Genomic DNA, 15,654 nt, shown 5'->3' on the forward strand with positions numbered 1-15,654 from the left:
TAAAGTTCGCCTGAGAGAGTACTACGTTAACTCCGTTAACTACGTTAACTCCAACGACGAAAAGGAAATACTTCTTGGCCGAACAGAAGATGAATGTAGCAGATGCAGAACTGCTGTTGCAGCAGCCTAAAAGGTGCAATGCTTAATGAAGGAAGAAGAGACAAAAGGAAATACTCTTCGTGCAGCATAGTTCATTGTTTCTCAAGAAATCTAGGTTTCTACACATACTATGTAGTCTTTAGAAGTTGTCTTGCGGAGTGGTGTGTGGTCTGACATACAGTTAACTGAAGATGTGTAGAAATTGGACTCCCGTCAAATTCATCATTGTCCTCCAAATGCATATACCAATGAATAGCACAAAGAAGCTGGAACAGAATGAAACGGAATCCTTGAGAAATACGTCACGTATGTCTCTAACTTCATGTCTTTGGCGCGAATTCCTTAACTCAAATGGGAAGTCAAATGGGACTGTCGTTACAAAATTTTAGGTTTCTTGATGGTAATATATCTGAACTAGTCTCAAGTACATGTTTGCGTGTCACTATTACAAAATTTTAGGTTTCTTGATGGTAATATATTTGCACTAGTTTCAAGTACATGTTTGCGTGTCACTATCAGTCACAGAAAGTATAAAATTAATGTATGTTTAGCAGTTTCTCCATGTTGTAGCAATTGTAATATCCAGTTTTTAAGTAAACAGCACCTGAAGTAGTTAAGGGATTAACGCCTGCTCAGGACCTGATTCCTCTAATTTCATCCATAGTGGCATTACATGGAAAAAATGACTACACTGGATAAAATGAATAGTGAATAGTTATATCAGACACAATAAATGAGTGATTCGGAGCGTAGCACAACATCAGGTATTACGCAATTATGTTTGTACGTGTAAGGTTTGGTGTTCTAGAGATCAGCAGTTAACTGAAATTTAAAGTGCAATGCAACTTTTGCGTGTTAATGCATGGCATTGCACAGCACTAAACTAACAAATAATTTACCAAAGCATAGCAGATGGAGTGTTTAATTATAAAAGTTTTCTTTGGGTCGGTTGATTGTTTCCGTTCTGTTGTGTAGGACAATTTAATACTTTCGAATGAATCAACAGTATTTCGTTAGTTGAAATGAAGGTCGATGTAGCTTAAAGACTTTCAGAATATGATGAAATATAAAACGCAAGTCGGTTGGTGTCGCTGAATCAGGAATTAGCGAACAACATTATCACAAATAAAAGCACACTGTGTGTGATTGTTAGTTTAGTGTTGTATAACATGAAGAGAAAAAACTAATGTACGCCATCTGATAATGAACATCGGTCGAAATGGTAACGTCATAAATGAATGCTGCTTGAAGTGATCGGACGGCCTTGCCGCAGTGGATATACCGGTTCCCGTGAGATCACCGAAGTTAAGCGCTGTCGGGCGTGGTCGGCACTTGGATGGGTGACCATCCAGGCTGCCATGCGCTGTTGCCATTTTTCGGTCAAGAATACCACCATAACGACCGGGAGAGCGGTGTGCTGACCCCACACCCCTCCTATCCGCATCCTCCATTGAGGATGACACGGCGGTCGGATGGTCCCGGTAGACCACTCGTGGCCTGAAGACGGAGTGCTTTTTGAAGTGATCGGATTGCTGCGTCTCCCCGCTAATCCCTTAGAGTTACAACAGAATTTAGTAAGGTGATGCGGGTGTGAGTTGAGTTTTTGTCTTGATATCCGCTTGCCGTAAAACCAGGAAGCGTGTAGGGTGGCTGAGAAGGAAGCGGTTTCCTGGCGTCTCCAGGAAGCCAGCAGGAGACAGGAAGAGCAAGAGACAGGGACAGCGAGGGCAGCGAACTGGAGGTGCGGCAGGAAGGCAGCAGCACACAGCACCACGCAGGCGGGCCAACAGGCATCCGAGGAAAATCACACAGCACGTTCATAGGGAGCCGTGTAGGATGACGCTCACTGTGAAGAGAGTGTTTATTATGTACAGCTGAGTAACACACGCGTTGAGAGCTGGCTACTTCTCAACAAGTTTGCACATTTGTGTAGTTCGGTAAACTACGAGGCGTCTTCAGAACGTAAGTGTACTAGATTTGTATATTTTTTTTTTAGAAAAAGTGGATTTGAAAAAAATTCATGATATTGTTGATACATTTTTTGACAATTTTTCCACATTCTCGCCATCCCATTAATGCACGTGGTGAGCCGTGGCACAAGCTCCTTTATGCCCTCCTCGAAAATCTCTCCCGCCAGTTCCTTCCCCCACTTCAGAATTTCTTCCTACACCTGGTCGTCGGTTGAAAATTTAATTCCAATCACGTTTGCCTTCAGAGAAGTGAAAAGATGATAACCTGAAGGCAAGCAGGGGAATACGGGGAGTCGGTTCAAAACATCCCACCCAAATGTGTCCAAGACAGCCTCGGTGGCTAATGCTGTGTTTTGAGTTCTCCTTTTCAGTTTTTTAGGGTCTTACAATACCGCTGTGTATTGATGGTCTCCGCCTGAGGCAGAAATTAGACCAAAATGATACTTTTCTGTCCCAGAACACTGAGGCCATTATGTTTTTGCCCGAAATTGTGGTTTTGAATTTTTTGGCATATGGGGAAATGGTGTGACGCCACTGGGACTGAAGGAATAAATATACTGAGCAGCAGTGGTTAGAATACAAAGTTCCTTGAACATGATGTTCTTGAATTTACACCAAAAATGAGTCTTTTTACGCGCTTTTGTATGCTAATAACTTTTGCTCGGTTTTGCGAGTTACCCCAGAATATGACCCCGTATGATACAAAAAGTAAACAAAGTATGAAAGTTTTTTTATATTTATATCCATTATTTCAGACATAATTTTCACCGCAAATACAGACTTGTTTAGGCGCTTCAGCAGTTCTGTGGTATACCCGTCCCAACTGAATTTATTATCGAGTTGTAATCCCAGAAATTTAGCACTGTCAACCTCTTCGATGTGCATGTCTTCATTTGTTATACATGTGCTGAATATACAGCAGATAGTGAAGCAGAGATTCTACGAAATAAGAACCGCAAGCCTTAAACATAGTCACTACATAATACTCCTATTTGTTTAAAAAAATATTCATCTGATTTCACAAGACTACATATCCAGCATGATTGAAGATAGGTACTTGGGGGTGCATATTAAGTTACGCATCGAAACTGGAAGTTTTCCTCGGCGCCAGTTGTTAAGTTGCACATTCAAGTAGCTGTAGACACGGGTGTGTCCGATGCTGACACACCCCTCGCTCGTTCTTTATCCAGTTTGGGTATCCTTATATGGTGGAGATTAGAATTTTTCTACATTTGCGAAAACGTGCCCACTGCATTGTCGTCGTCATGTAAGAACATTTCTTAACAATGAGCTGGCTCAACGATGGGTTGGGCGCCATGGTCCTCCAAGGTCGTCTGATCATACGTCATGTATTTTTTTTGGTAGTGATTTGTGAAAGACTCCGTCTGTGCGCGTCCCCTTGAGTGAACTTCGAAGACACAAAGCAACAACAAACAGTGCAGTAACTGCAGACAAGCTCGCAAAAGTATAGGATCAGTTTGACTATTGTCTGGACGCTTGTCGCGGGTCTGGAGGAGGGCACACTGAATATCTGTGAAAGGTGAATGAAAACTTTGAGCCTAAACGTAACTGTAAAAACAAGTGCAAGTTTGTCTGTGCATGCATGTGAAAGATACACGCCTGTAAAGTGGCATGCTTGTTTTGAAAATAAAAACTTTATTGGCCTATCCGTAAGCTACAAATTCACTCAAAATTTCTGTCTTCATTCAGGCGGAAAATGTTATCTTGTGAAGTAGGATGAATCTTTTCGGAACAATCTATATCGTATTTGATGATGATTACATGCAATGTAGCTGAAGCGTAAGGAATTGCGTCTTTATCCACACAGAACAATTTTGTTTAAGCTTGCAGTGGTTTTACTCAGGGTAACGAAGATCTGATTCGTGTCGGTCATAGTTTTTCTGAAGAGAATTCTTCACAAATTAATCGAAACGTTGACTTTTTGATGATGCATGCAGTCAGCTACCATGAAATTGAGGGAATTTTATGCGGTGTTGCTCTGTAATCACTGTTTATTGAACTATTAAATAGTTGCATAACTACGTATATTTTCGTGGTCCAGTACGTGTAAGTTTTAAATTTTTAGACAATTGTATTGCTTCCTCTTTAGTAATAACGTTCCCAAAATTTTGTGCTCGTAATAAAAGTCAGTTTCGGGAGTATTCTTTACATGCGCCTTTCTTACAGCTGTGTCTGTCATGTCTGTCTGTCATGAAATAACTTTTAGAGGTGCGTAAGCATTGCACTGATTGTTGTTGCTGTTCTTTGGGATGATGTGTCCGAGAATACAGTCATTAACGCTCGTACATTACTTAACGAAACGGAGATGCAGGGAAGTTAAATAAAATTTAATATTTACAGTAAAACAGAAGTGCATCAAGTGAAATATAAAATAATTTAAAAGTAGAATGTATGGTAAAATACTACATAAAACTATACAGAGAACTTCAAAAACTAAAACACGATATCGTCTGCCAGACAGTACCTGCTCGGAGGAGATGTACTACTGGATTCGTGATTTCCTGTCAAAAAGGTCACAGTTCGTAGTAAATGACGAAAACTTATCGAGTAAAACAGAGATAATATCTGGCGTTCCCTGAGGAAGTGTTATATGACCTCTGCTATTCTCGCCCCACATAATCGATTTAAGAGACGATCTGAGCAGCCCTCTTAAAATGTTCGCAGATGATGCTGTCACTTGCCGTCTTATAAAGTCATCAGATGACCAATACAAACGGCAAAACGATTTAGACAAAATATCTGTATGGTGCAGAAACTGGCATTTGACTCTAAATAATGAAACGTGTGAAGTAATCCACATAAGTACTAAAAGGGTTCACTAAATTTCTGTTACACGATAAATCTCACAAATCTAATGGTTGTAAATTCAGTTAAATACTTATGGATTACAATTACTAGTAACTTAAATCGGAACGATCGCATAGATAATGTTGTGGAGAAAGCAAACCAAAGACTGCGATTTATTGGCAGAACACTCAGAAAAGACAACAGGTCTGCTAAAGAGAATGCTGACTCTACGCTTGTCCGCCCTCTCCTGGAGTATTGCTCTGCGATTCGGAATTCGCGTCAGATAGGCTTGACGGCGGACATTGAAAAAGTTCAAAGAAGGGCAGCTCGTTTTCTACTGTTGCGACATAGAGAACAGAATGCCACGGTTATGATACGTGATTTGGAGTGGCAATCATTGAAACAAATATGTTTTTTGTTGGGGCGCCGGCCGGGTTGGCCGAGCCGTTCTAGGCGCTACAGTCTGGAACCGCAAGACCGCTACGGGCGCAGGTTCGAATCCTGCCTCGGGAATGGATGTGTGTGATGTCCTTAGGTTAGTCAGGTTTAAGTAATTCTAAGTTCTAGTGGACTGATGACCTCAGATGTTAAGTCCCATAGTGCTCAGAGCCATTTGAACCTTTTTTTTTTTGGGGGGGGGGGGGGGGCAAGATCTCATGAAATTTCAATCTCCAACTTTCTCCTCAGAGTGTGAAAATACGTTGTTGACGCCCGCCTGCATTAGGAGGAATGATCATTATAAAAATATAATACAAATCACAGCTCGGACAGAAAGATTTAAATGTTCGTTTTTCCCACGCGCTATTCGAATGTGGAACGTAGAGAAATAGCTTGAAGGTGGTTTGATGAACTCTCTGCCACGCACTTAATTGCGAATTTCAGAGTAATTATGTAGATGTAGATAAATAGCAAGCGCTTGAGATATCTCGTGTCGTTCGAAACACAAGCCAAGACGCCCGCCATATATCACTCTGTCCTCTCATTAGCTTTGAGGTGCATCCTAACAATACGTGTGTGCACTCTCGTCTGACTACTACAACCACTGCACAATGGTTGGTATTCTCTCCACAGAAGGAATCCATGCATCAAGGGGCAGTGACCAATTCAATGGCGCCTCAATAACAGGAAGCAGCTATGCCACAGCCAGGTAGTCGGTATCACCGACTAAAGGTTATCATCCCTCCCTTTTAGCCAATATTCCACCCACTGTCGTGCGACTGGGTGTCAACTGCTACGTAATGGAATGTAGGGGAAAAATACATTGTGTCACCATGTCTTATTACATGCGTCTTCAGCTTCTGTATCAGTCAACTAATTACGCGACATCCTTGTGTGCCTGCCTCCCAGATGACGAGGAGAACACGGCGAGTGGCATAACTCGATTTCTCAGAAACTTCCCTCGGTGGAAGAGGAGTCAAAGTAAGTGAACATGTGACTCGCCTTATACGTACATACTCTACCGTTTCTGAGAAAACGACAATCAAAGTACTGTATGTGCTTTCAGCGCACGATAATCTCAGCCGAAATGGCGGCAGAGTGGCTTGCGCCCCAGCTTCTCAGTTTTGCGCCCCGTGTTCGAAACCCGATTAATGTTTTCATTTATTTCATTTCCTTTTTCATTTATCTGTCCATGTCCGTTGAAGATCACTACACGAATGTTCCTTACCATGTTTGGGGATACAACTAAGTTATACACTCCTGGAAATGGAAAAAAGAACACATTGACACCGGTGTGTCAGACCCACCATACTTGCTCCGGACACTGCGAGAGGGCTGTACAAGCAATGATCACACGCACGGCACAGCGGACACACCAGGAACCGCAGTGTTGGCCGTCGAATGGCGCTAGCTGCGCAGCATTTGTGCACCGCCGCCGTCAGTGTCAGCCAGTTTGCCGTGGCATACGGAGCTCCATCGCAGTCTTTAACACTGGTAGCATGCCGCGACAGCGTGGACGTGAACCGTATGTGCAGTTGACGGACTTTGAGCGAGGGCGTATAGTGGGCATGCGGGAGGCCGGGTGGACGTACCGCCGAATTGCTCAACACGTGGGGCGTGAGGTCTCCACAGTACATCGATGTTGTCGCCAGTGGTCGGCGGAAGGTGCACGTGCCCGTCGACCTGGGACCGGACCGCAGCGACGCACGGATGCACGCCAAGACCGTAGGATCCTACGCAGTGCCGTAGGGGACCGCACCGACACTTCCCAGCAAATTAGGGACACTGTTGCTCCTGGGGTATCGGCGAGGACCATTCGCAACCGTCTCCATGAAGCTGGGCTACGGTCCCACACACCGTTAGGCCGTCTTCCGCTCACGCCCCCACATCGTGCAGCCCGCCTCCAGTGGTGTCGCGACAGGCGTGAATGGAGGGACGAATGGAGACGTGTCGTCTTCAGCGATGAGAGTCGCTTCTGCCTTGGTGCCAAATTATGGTCGTATGCGTGTTTGGCGCCGTGCAGGTGAGCGCCACAATCAGGACTGCATACGACCGAGGCACACAGGGCCAACACCCGGCATCATGGTGTGGGGAGCGATCTCCTACACTGGTCGTGTCCACTGGTGATCGTCGAGGGGACACTGAATAGTGCACGGTACATCCAAACCGTCATCGAACCCATCGTTCTACCATTCCTAGACCGGCAAGGGAACTTGCTGTTCCAACAGGACAATGCACGTCCGCATGTATCCCGTGCCACCCAACGTGCTCTAGAAGGTGTAAGTCAACTACCCTGGCCAGCAAGATCTCCGGATCTGTCCCCCATTGAGCATGTTTGGGACTGGATGAAGCGTCGTCTCACGCGGTCTGCACGTCCAGCACGAACGCTGGTCCAACTGAGGCGCCAGGTGGAAATGGCATGGCAAGCCGTTCCACAGGACTACATCCAGCATCTCTACGATCGTCTCCATGGGAGAATAGCAGCCTGCATTGCTGCGAAAGGTGGATATACACTGTACTAGTGCCGACATTGTGCATGCTCTGTTGCCTGTGTCTATGTGCCTGTGGTTCTGTCAGTGTGATCATGTGATGTATCTGACCCCAGGAATGTGTCAATAAAGTTTCCCCTTCCTGGGACAATGAATTCACGGTGTTCTTATTTCAATTTCCAGGAGTGTATTAATTGTAAAATTACAACTGGGTTTCACAATAAGTGTTATACATTTATTATATATGTGTGTATGGTATTTTCAGGGCTCATAATCTTTTTAAGTTCTGGTATTCTTATTTTTCATTCTTATATTAATTATTACAGTAATTTTTATATTTTATTCCTATGTTTATTCTTCAGGAAGATTTGGTGTATTCCCTTGGATGATACTGATCGTAAAAAACATTCGGAGCATAGAAATATCGGACACCACGAGCATCGCACGAAGTCAGGTTTGCGACAGTGACATTCATTTGTACGATCCTCAGTCGGGAAAGAAACGTCGTTTAACACTGCTGATGATTTTCACGCGTTGGCAATAATTTCGCGGCTTACCACGCATAACGGATCACTTTACAGAAAACTGCCGCTTGCAGTTGATTATATTAAGAACCAAGGTACACTACAGGTATTTCACCGAAAATCATTTCAAATAATTTTCTTTTTTAAAAAATTTATTCACCAGAATTACAGTTAGTAGACGAATAAGGACAATGCTATTTCAATATACAATGCAAACATTCGTGTAGTAACCATTTACGGACATGACTAGATAAGTGAAAAACAAGAGGATAGCAACTTTGCCACCTCTACGGTTGAACTACTTCCTCGCTAAAAGGCACATAAAATACTTTGAAAACTTTGACCTCGTTTTCTCGGTAACGGTCGAGTATCTACGGATAAGCCGAGACAAGTGTTCGCTTATTTTGACTCCCCTTACACTGAGCGGAGTTTCTAGGAAATCGGGTAATGATACTTGCAGTGTTCTCCTGGTGAGTAAAACCTACCGTCTCTGCTTTTGCGAGGAAAAGAATGCATTGTGATGTTCTGAATTTATTTACCTGCTGGTTACATATGATAAATAGTCGGTAGAATATGTAGGGGAATGGGAGAGAAGATGAATTCATTGTACAGTGTAATATCGTATGCTCTTGTCTCCTCGAGCTCAGTGTTACTGACTGCAAATTTATTTGGTAGACCGAGGAACCATGTGGACAGCTCTTAATAATTACAGCCAAATGCTCACGTAAATTCATTAATGACTAAACCGATTTTAAGTGGTAGATTCTAACAGCCTGCTTCCAGCAGGTTCACGTAAGTGCCAATATCTTACAGGTCTGACGCAGCCGTCGGCCAAGACGTATCTATGGGCAGCTGGGAATAGCTTAGCACCCGAAACCGGTTAGTCATTAAAGAATTTACAAAAGTATCTGACTGTAGTGGTTGTTAAAGGTAACGCACTCGCTGCCACGTTCTGCCAATAACGCGCCAATTTGAACAAATTGATTCTACGATTCATCCCATCTTTGTATTCTGTGAAGCACTTATGGTGCTCATTGAACATTTGCTTAAATACGTATTATGGGCGACTCTTTAACCAGTATCTTGGTAAATATAGCGCAGGTGTGGGCCTCTTCGATAATCACTGTAGAAAATAGTTGCACCGTCGATTGAGTACTATCATTAGTGCTCCAAATGTTGATTTATGCAGATTCACAAAGGCTTCAATAAACATGATCGACTCAGGGAACTTATTCAGAAATGGCTCTAAGCACTATGGGACTTAACATCTGAGGTGATCATTCCCTTAGACTTAGAACTACTTAAACCTAACTAACCTAAGGACATCACACACATCCATGCCCGAGGCAGGATTCGAACCTGCGACCGTAGCGGTTGCGCGGTTCCAGACTGTGGCGACTAGAGCCGCTCGGCCAAGGGGAACTTATTTTTTAGATTAATAGATTTGTGCATTATTTTACCACATTAAAGTGCTGTGTTCCTTGTTTTTGCCCTAACTTTTAGCTTTACACATTAGAGTATATTTGGTTACACATCCAAAACTTTGTGCATCATAGCGCTTCCGTGCGCCTCAAGTTTAAGCTTCGGCATTTTTGTAAATACGTTGTAGCTGACCCCAACCTGCTTTTGACCAGTATGATGTATAATACTGAGACGTACAGACAGCACAAAATCCCTCGAGAATAATTTCCATTTGGCGTATTCTGGCGTATCTAGTAGAGTGCTTTATTTATTAGTGAGTTTTATGAAATGTTCTCTGAATGAACGTTGTATTTTGATCGTTTATACGAATGATGTGTATAAGGAATGCTGCCAATAGCCCTCTAAGCTCACATTCATTTTATTTCTTTTACCCATGTTGATGGTTCCTGCGTTTCAAAAATACACTGTGTAATAACTACATTTGTTTCATAGCTTTAATTAGGAAAAAAGAAATTGCCTCAGACTGCAATAAAATGCTCTCTAATTACCAATCTGAGACAATTTCTTTCATCCTAATTAATCATACGAATGGGTTCCCTATAGCCCCACCAGCGATGGAACGTTAATATCTAGCTTCAGTGTTTGTTACTGGTTGCAGCTAAACCACTTGCTAATGGCTTAAAATCGAAATTGCAATTTAGTGATTTCCGATAAAATGGATGTAGTTAGTGGCGAAGATTTTGTTCAAAAACTCAAGGAGACTATGAACCCATCTCAGGTAGAGAGATTTAATTCAAGAAACGAACGTATTCTGTAAGTGGTCCCAAAACACATTTCTATAATCTACAATCTTTTCCTACAATCTTGAAACGTTCGGTTGCTGCTGTATGTCCACTTTTCTCTTTCAGCGTCTCGTGGTGAAACAAAGAGCGCAACTCAGGATTTCCACAATCTGTGTTCTGCCTTTGCTCTTATTTTTAACACCAAACGCTCACTGCCGCACAGGCACCTCGTTACAGTCACTGTTTTGTAGAATTTCATCATTTTATCGTCTCTAGTTGTTTTCTTGGTAATGTTGTTTTAACGATCCCACTCAAATATTTGAAATTTGCTAGATTACAATTAATACCGGAGAGGATGTTCAATGATATTGCTGACGAGGGTTACATTTTATCATCACAATAGAGATATTACTTTGATTTTAGGTATAGACATTTGGACGTGTTATTCATAAAGTCCTAGTTGTAAATCTACATCCTAATCTAATAAGAAATTTCAACAGCCGCAGTCGTAAGGGCGAGCAACGGTATATTCAGTTCTCGTGACTGGGCAATCGATAGCCCACGCCGTACTTGGCCCACCATGGCAAGACTTCACTCGGAAGCAAGGGGCGGATCTACAGCTTCACCAAGAGCTTGGGGATAGGTCTGCTTCTGAAAGCTGCTGTTGTCAGCCAGCCTAAGGGTGAGCTAGGCCTGTAAAAGTAACTCTATAAATTTAAACCTTATGTATTCGGCACTGTCAAGGAATCTACTTGTTGCAAAATACGAACTAATGGTTATTTCCGCTACCAACCACGCATGTCGGCCGACAAGCCGTTGCAGCTGTGGTGTAATTGGCTAATGGAGAATGAACGGGAACACGCCATATTTGATTTGATAACCCTTCAGGTAGAAAGCTGTTTGTAGCCACGGGTTCACTAAGCGTCCATCAAAAACGTGTCATTTTTATATGATTTGTTATAATCACTGTATATAAAACATTGCATTTTGGTATCTTCCTGATTGGACATAGAGTATGTACGTCTATGGAGTGAGCATGACCTACTGTGCATGTTGCCAACATCAAACCGCATTAGTGCCGGCTGGAGTGGCCGAACGGTTCTAGGCGATTCCGTCTGGAACCGCGCGACCGCTACGATCGCAGGTTCGAATCCTGCCTCGGGCATGGATGTGTGTGATGTCCTTAGGTTAGTTAGGTTTAAGTAGTTCTAAGTTGTAGGGGTCTGATGACCTCAGATGTTAAGTCCCATAGTGCACAGAAAAAAAACGCGTTAGTCATGTAATGATTTTGGGACGACACTGCTTGTCTCAAATTTGCGGTAATAGCGAAACTTGAATATTACACGTATTCGCCTTGTCTTTTATACGTTTCTGCACGTTTGCGTTTCAGTAACAGCCGTGGTGGAGTATTGTCGTTGCTACGGATGTGAAGAGAAGTACGTGAAAGGTGGACCAGTTACTTTTCATAGGTTCGTACAACAAATGTATATCTGTAAATGCCATATTGATATGAGTCATTTTGTATGTTGAAAACTATTCATGTGTGGTATTATAATGTATTGTAGAGATAATTTATCCTATTTTATGACCATGTGTTTACGACACAAGTGCTCCATAAATTTGCAAATGCGTTTGAGTGAACTGCCAGTCAGTGTATACATATTGGCGCTATATTCATATGCAGATGAAATTTGTACACAACAGTCTGATTAATTTCCTACAACTTACGCAAGTTCTCAAACCCTTGTGTGTATCTAAGTATTTCTACATGAGGCAGTTTCCTATACAGTGTCATTGTACCGTAATTAATTACAACAGATTCGTCAGTATGAATCAGCGCAACAGAAAACCTAAAAAAAAGTGTTGTTGGCTGTTACTTCTTTTATTACTCCAAAGTTGGAGCATTGATCTTGTATTTTTAATGTATGTGTTTTATGTATGTGTGTTTGGTTTTACTTTTCTGATGAGATGGCGAAAAAATATTATAGATAAAGAAAAACTGAAAATAGTTATGGACGAGCAGGTGGTGCAAATCGCTTACCGTATTTACTGTATTAATTTCATAGTTCCTAATGCATTGTTTTTTGTGACACTACGGCAACGTCTACAGTGTCACTGTAACGCAATTAATTAGAACAGAGACTCGACATCGTGAATGAGTGCAAAAGAAAAAAATAAATGTTGGCGGCCACTTCTTATCACGTTACCAAAAACAAGTACATAAAGTGGAATATGAGCTATCATATTGTGGCGAAAAAGCACAATACCGTTGCTCTTCGCGTCTTTAAGCCAACTTCAGTTCCTGGTATCATATTGTTAAAACGTCTGTAAAATGCGTATACAAAGTTTCATGGTACCTAATGTGATCTATCTGTAGCAGCAGAAGTATAACACTCAAAATACGCTACGTGCTATACAGGTTAAAATGTGCCGTCCAAAAATCCCGAGACTTGAGCTGCAAGAGATATTTCGGACAGAATTCTCGTTCTACGTTTCGGAATGCTCACTCCATAGGTATTTATACTCTTTGGGATTACAACGCGAGTACAGCTGAATACGCAATGGAGTGCATCTGCTCATCTCAGTCACGTATCTCCGGGTGTTCGGTCACCTCACCTTATAGAATACTTAAGACATCTGATATTTTGGTTGTGTTTCAATGGCCTTCTTCAGGGCATAGACTGAGAGAGGCCGCTGCAACAAGTCCGAAACTTCAGCTTATTTTAAGTTTTTTATTAGAGGGTGTGGCAGTATACCCAGAAGGATTTTGATAAAATTGACACCGACGACGGACGGCTAAGTGTTTGTATCTTCTGATTTGTTGCGTAATGGCTGAAATGGCAAATACAGGCTACAAAACCATATGTTCACCAGCCGTTACTTTTTTTCCTACTTATCTCTTGTCCACGTCTCCCAACGTTTGGAGAATAGTTTTACAGTTCTCTCCTTCGGAATTTAACACGATTTTATCAGCATAATTATTAATGCAGATATTAATAAAAGCTAGGAATATACGGGCGATTCCGCTTCTCCTAAACCGCAGTGCTATATCTAGCCTTCAAGAACCACGAGAGAGATTTTTATATTCTCTCGCTCGCTACGTGCAAAGTATTAGTCCTACAGAAAAATGAACAGGATCGTTTTGTAGGAAATTTAATGTAGTTAAATTTTGTAGTGGGATCCGCTTCCGCTAGAGCCTGAGGTTTTCAGGTTACTCAAGGGGAACGCAGAAAAGTGTCCTTGCAACGCATCCCCACTTCGACACTCAAATCCCATCGGTCGGTATTTCTAGTATGTTGTTCATGGCGCTCGCTCCTACCACTGTACGAAAATTTGCGACTTCGTGAATTATTTCCCACATTTGCCCATTTTTGGTCTTCATTGACTGGCCTTATTATGCTACCAGCTTAGTCGAGTACTTACAAATTGTAAACTGACGTTTAGTAAATTTTACCTAACAATTTTGTGAATTTTAACAGCATAAAATAACTAATTACATCGTTATATTTGTTCTACCTTCTGACTACGAAGCTACTGCTCTTGTAAGGGTTAAGTCTGGTTCGAATTGTCAACGTAAATAGTTTTAGTGCAAAGTTTCCAAAACTTTGTTTTCTTTCATTTTCCTCAAGGGTACCTGTAAATTAGTTATGTTAACCAAACAGCGGACTATGCTGGTGGCGTAATAGCCCAATCAATAGAGACCAAAACGGTTCGAATATCGAGAATAGTTCGTGTGTTTGAAATTTTTGTACAGTGATAGGAGGGAGTGCCACGAACAACATATTAGAAATGCTGACTGGTGAGGAATGAGTGTTGGGGTGGAGATGCGTTTGAAGGTCCCTGTCGTATGTTTTTCTTGAATAATTCGAAAATCATAGCCTCCAGCGACAACGTGCACCACTATAAAATTTAACTACCTTAAATTTCCTCGAAAAAAAAAAAAAGATTCTGCTGATTTTTCTGTAGGACTAATAGTTCGCGCGTAGCGAGTAAGAGAATATGAAAATCTTGTGGGTTGACTTTTAAGGCCGGATATAGAATCGAGGATTGCGTAAAACGACATGGGTAGGAGCAGATGAACCACCCTGTATGCTGAACTGTGCCACGAGCTCGGCTGGTAATGTGTTGCTGTTTAGAGGAGACAGGACGGAAATGGGATTAAAGTTACGAACGTATTTTTGCCGAAACATACGCACCCATTATCCTGTTTGGTGGCCATACGCGAACACATTGAGAGGAAAAATCAGACGAGTTAAGAAACCCAATTTGGGATACTTACTCGTTACTCCTTGTCAGTTCAAAATCGCCCGAGCCGGGCATAATGACGCGTGTGAAGTCGTTACACGCTACCCTTTCGGCCCGCTGAAGCGAACTGGTAGAAATGGACGAGTTTGCTTGCGGTAAGTTGACATGTAGGGAAACGAAACGTTTTAGGATATGTGTCCTCGGAGTGTTTCGCGGTGGCATGCTTCAATAAAATCTCGGTGTACAAGCCGCGTCATCTGGAATAAGATATTCGAGTTTTCTATAGCTGTCTCTGCCATCGTCATCAGAAGTTGAAACCAGTGACTGCTAGGGCTGGTGCGGTGTTCTGCTTGTATATATGTGATGGCAGCGTGTGGAACCTTACAGAGAGGGCCAGAGTGGCGCATACTGGGAAAGCAAGTTTGGCGGCTCCCTCCCGTTGCGGGACGGAGGTCGACGAGGAAGACAGGCCGCGGCGCGTACGTCACAGCACGTGATACTACAGGTCCTATGAGTGGCAGTAGTCGTCTCGGACGGAGAGAGAGTAGCTATTTCAAACGAGATTAATGCATGTTTAAATGAATACAAGTTCTCGTTAGCATACAACAAAGTTGAGACCTTCAGAGGGTACATTTCCAGTTAAATATTGATTTCCCGTGGGGCCCGCACGTTGCCGAGCATTCGCGAAGTGTAACAGTCAAGCCGACTAGTGTGACGCCCAAGGTCGTTAGACGGTCCGTATACTTCATTGGCCCCGGGGCGAGGGGCCGACGTCACGTTTGCCACTCCCGCGTCCCTACGAGCGTCGAAGCTACGTTTCTGCTCTCCCTCAATGCCCAAAGGTCGCCCCCGACGGCCTTACTGTGTACCCCTGGAC

The 15,654-nt window shown here is 42.7% G+C and overlaps 1 protein-coding gene across 1 annotated transcript in view; it reads right to left on the bottom strand.

The window, feature by feature from the left end:
• LOC126184735 (CUB and sushi domain-containing protein 3) overlaps positions 1–15,654 on the bottom strand; it is a 556,957-nt gene that overhangs the window by 86,943 nt on the left and 454,360 nt on the right. The window lies entirely within an intron of this gene.

The sequence above is a fragment of the Schistocerca cancellata genome, chromosome 1, assembly GCF_023864275.1.
Source record: "Schistocerca cancellata isolate TAMUIC-IGC-003103 chromosome 1, iqSchCanc2.1, whole genome shotgun sequence".
NCBI classification, from domain to species: domain Eukaryota; kingdom Metazoa; phylum Arthropoda; class Insecta; order Orthoptera; family Acrididae; genus Schistocerca; species Schistocerca cancellata.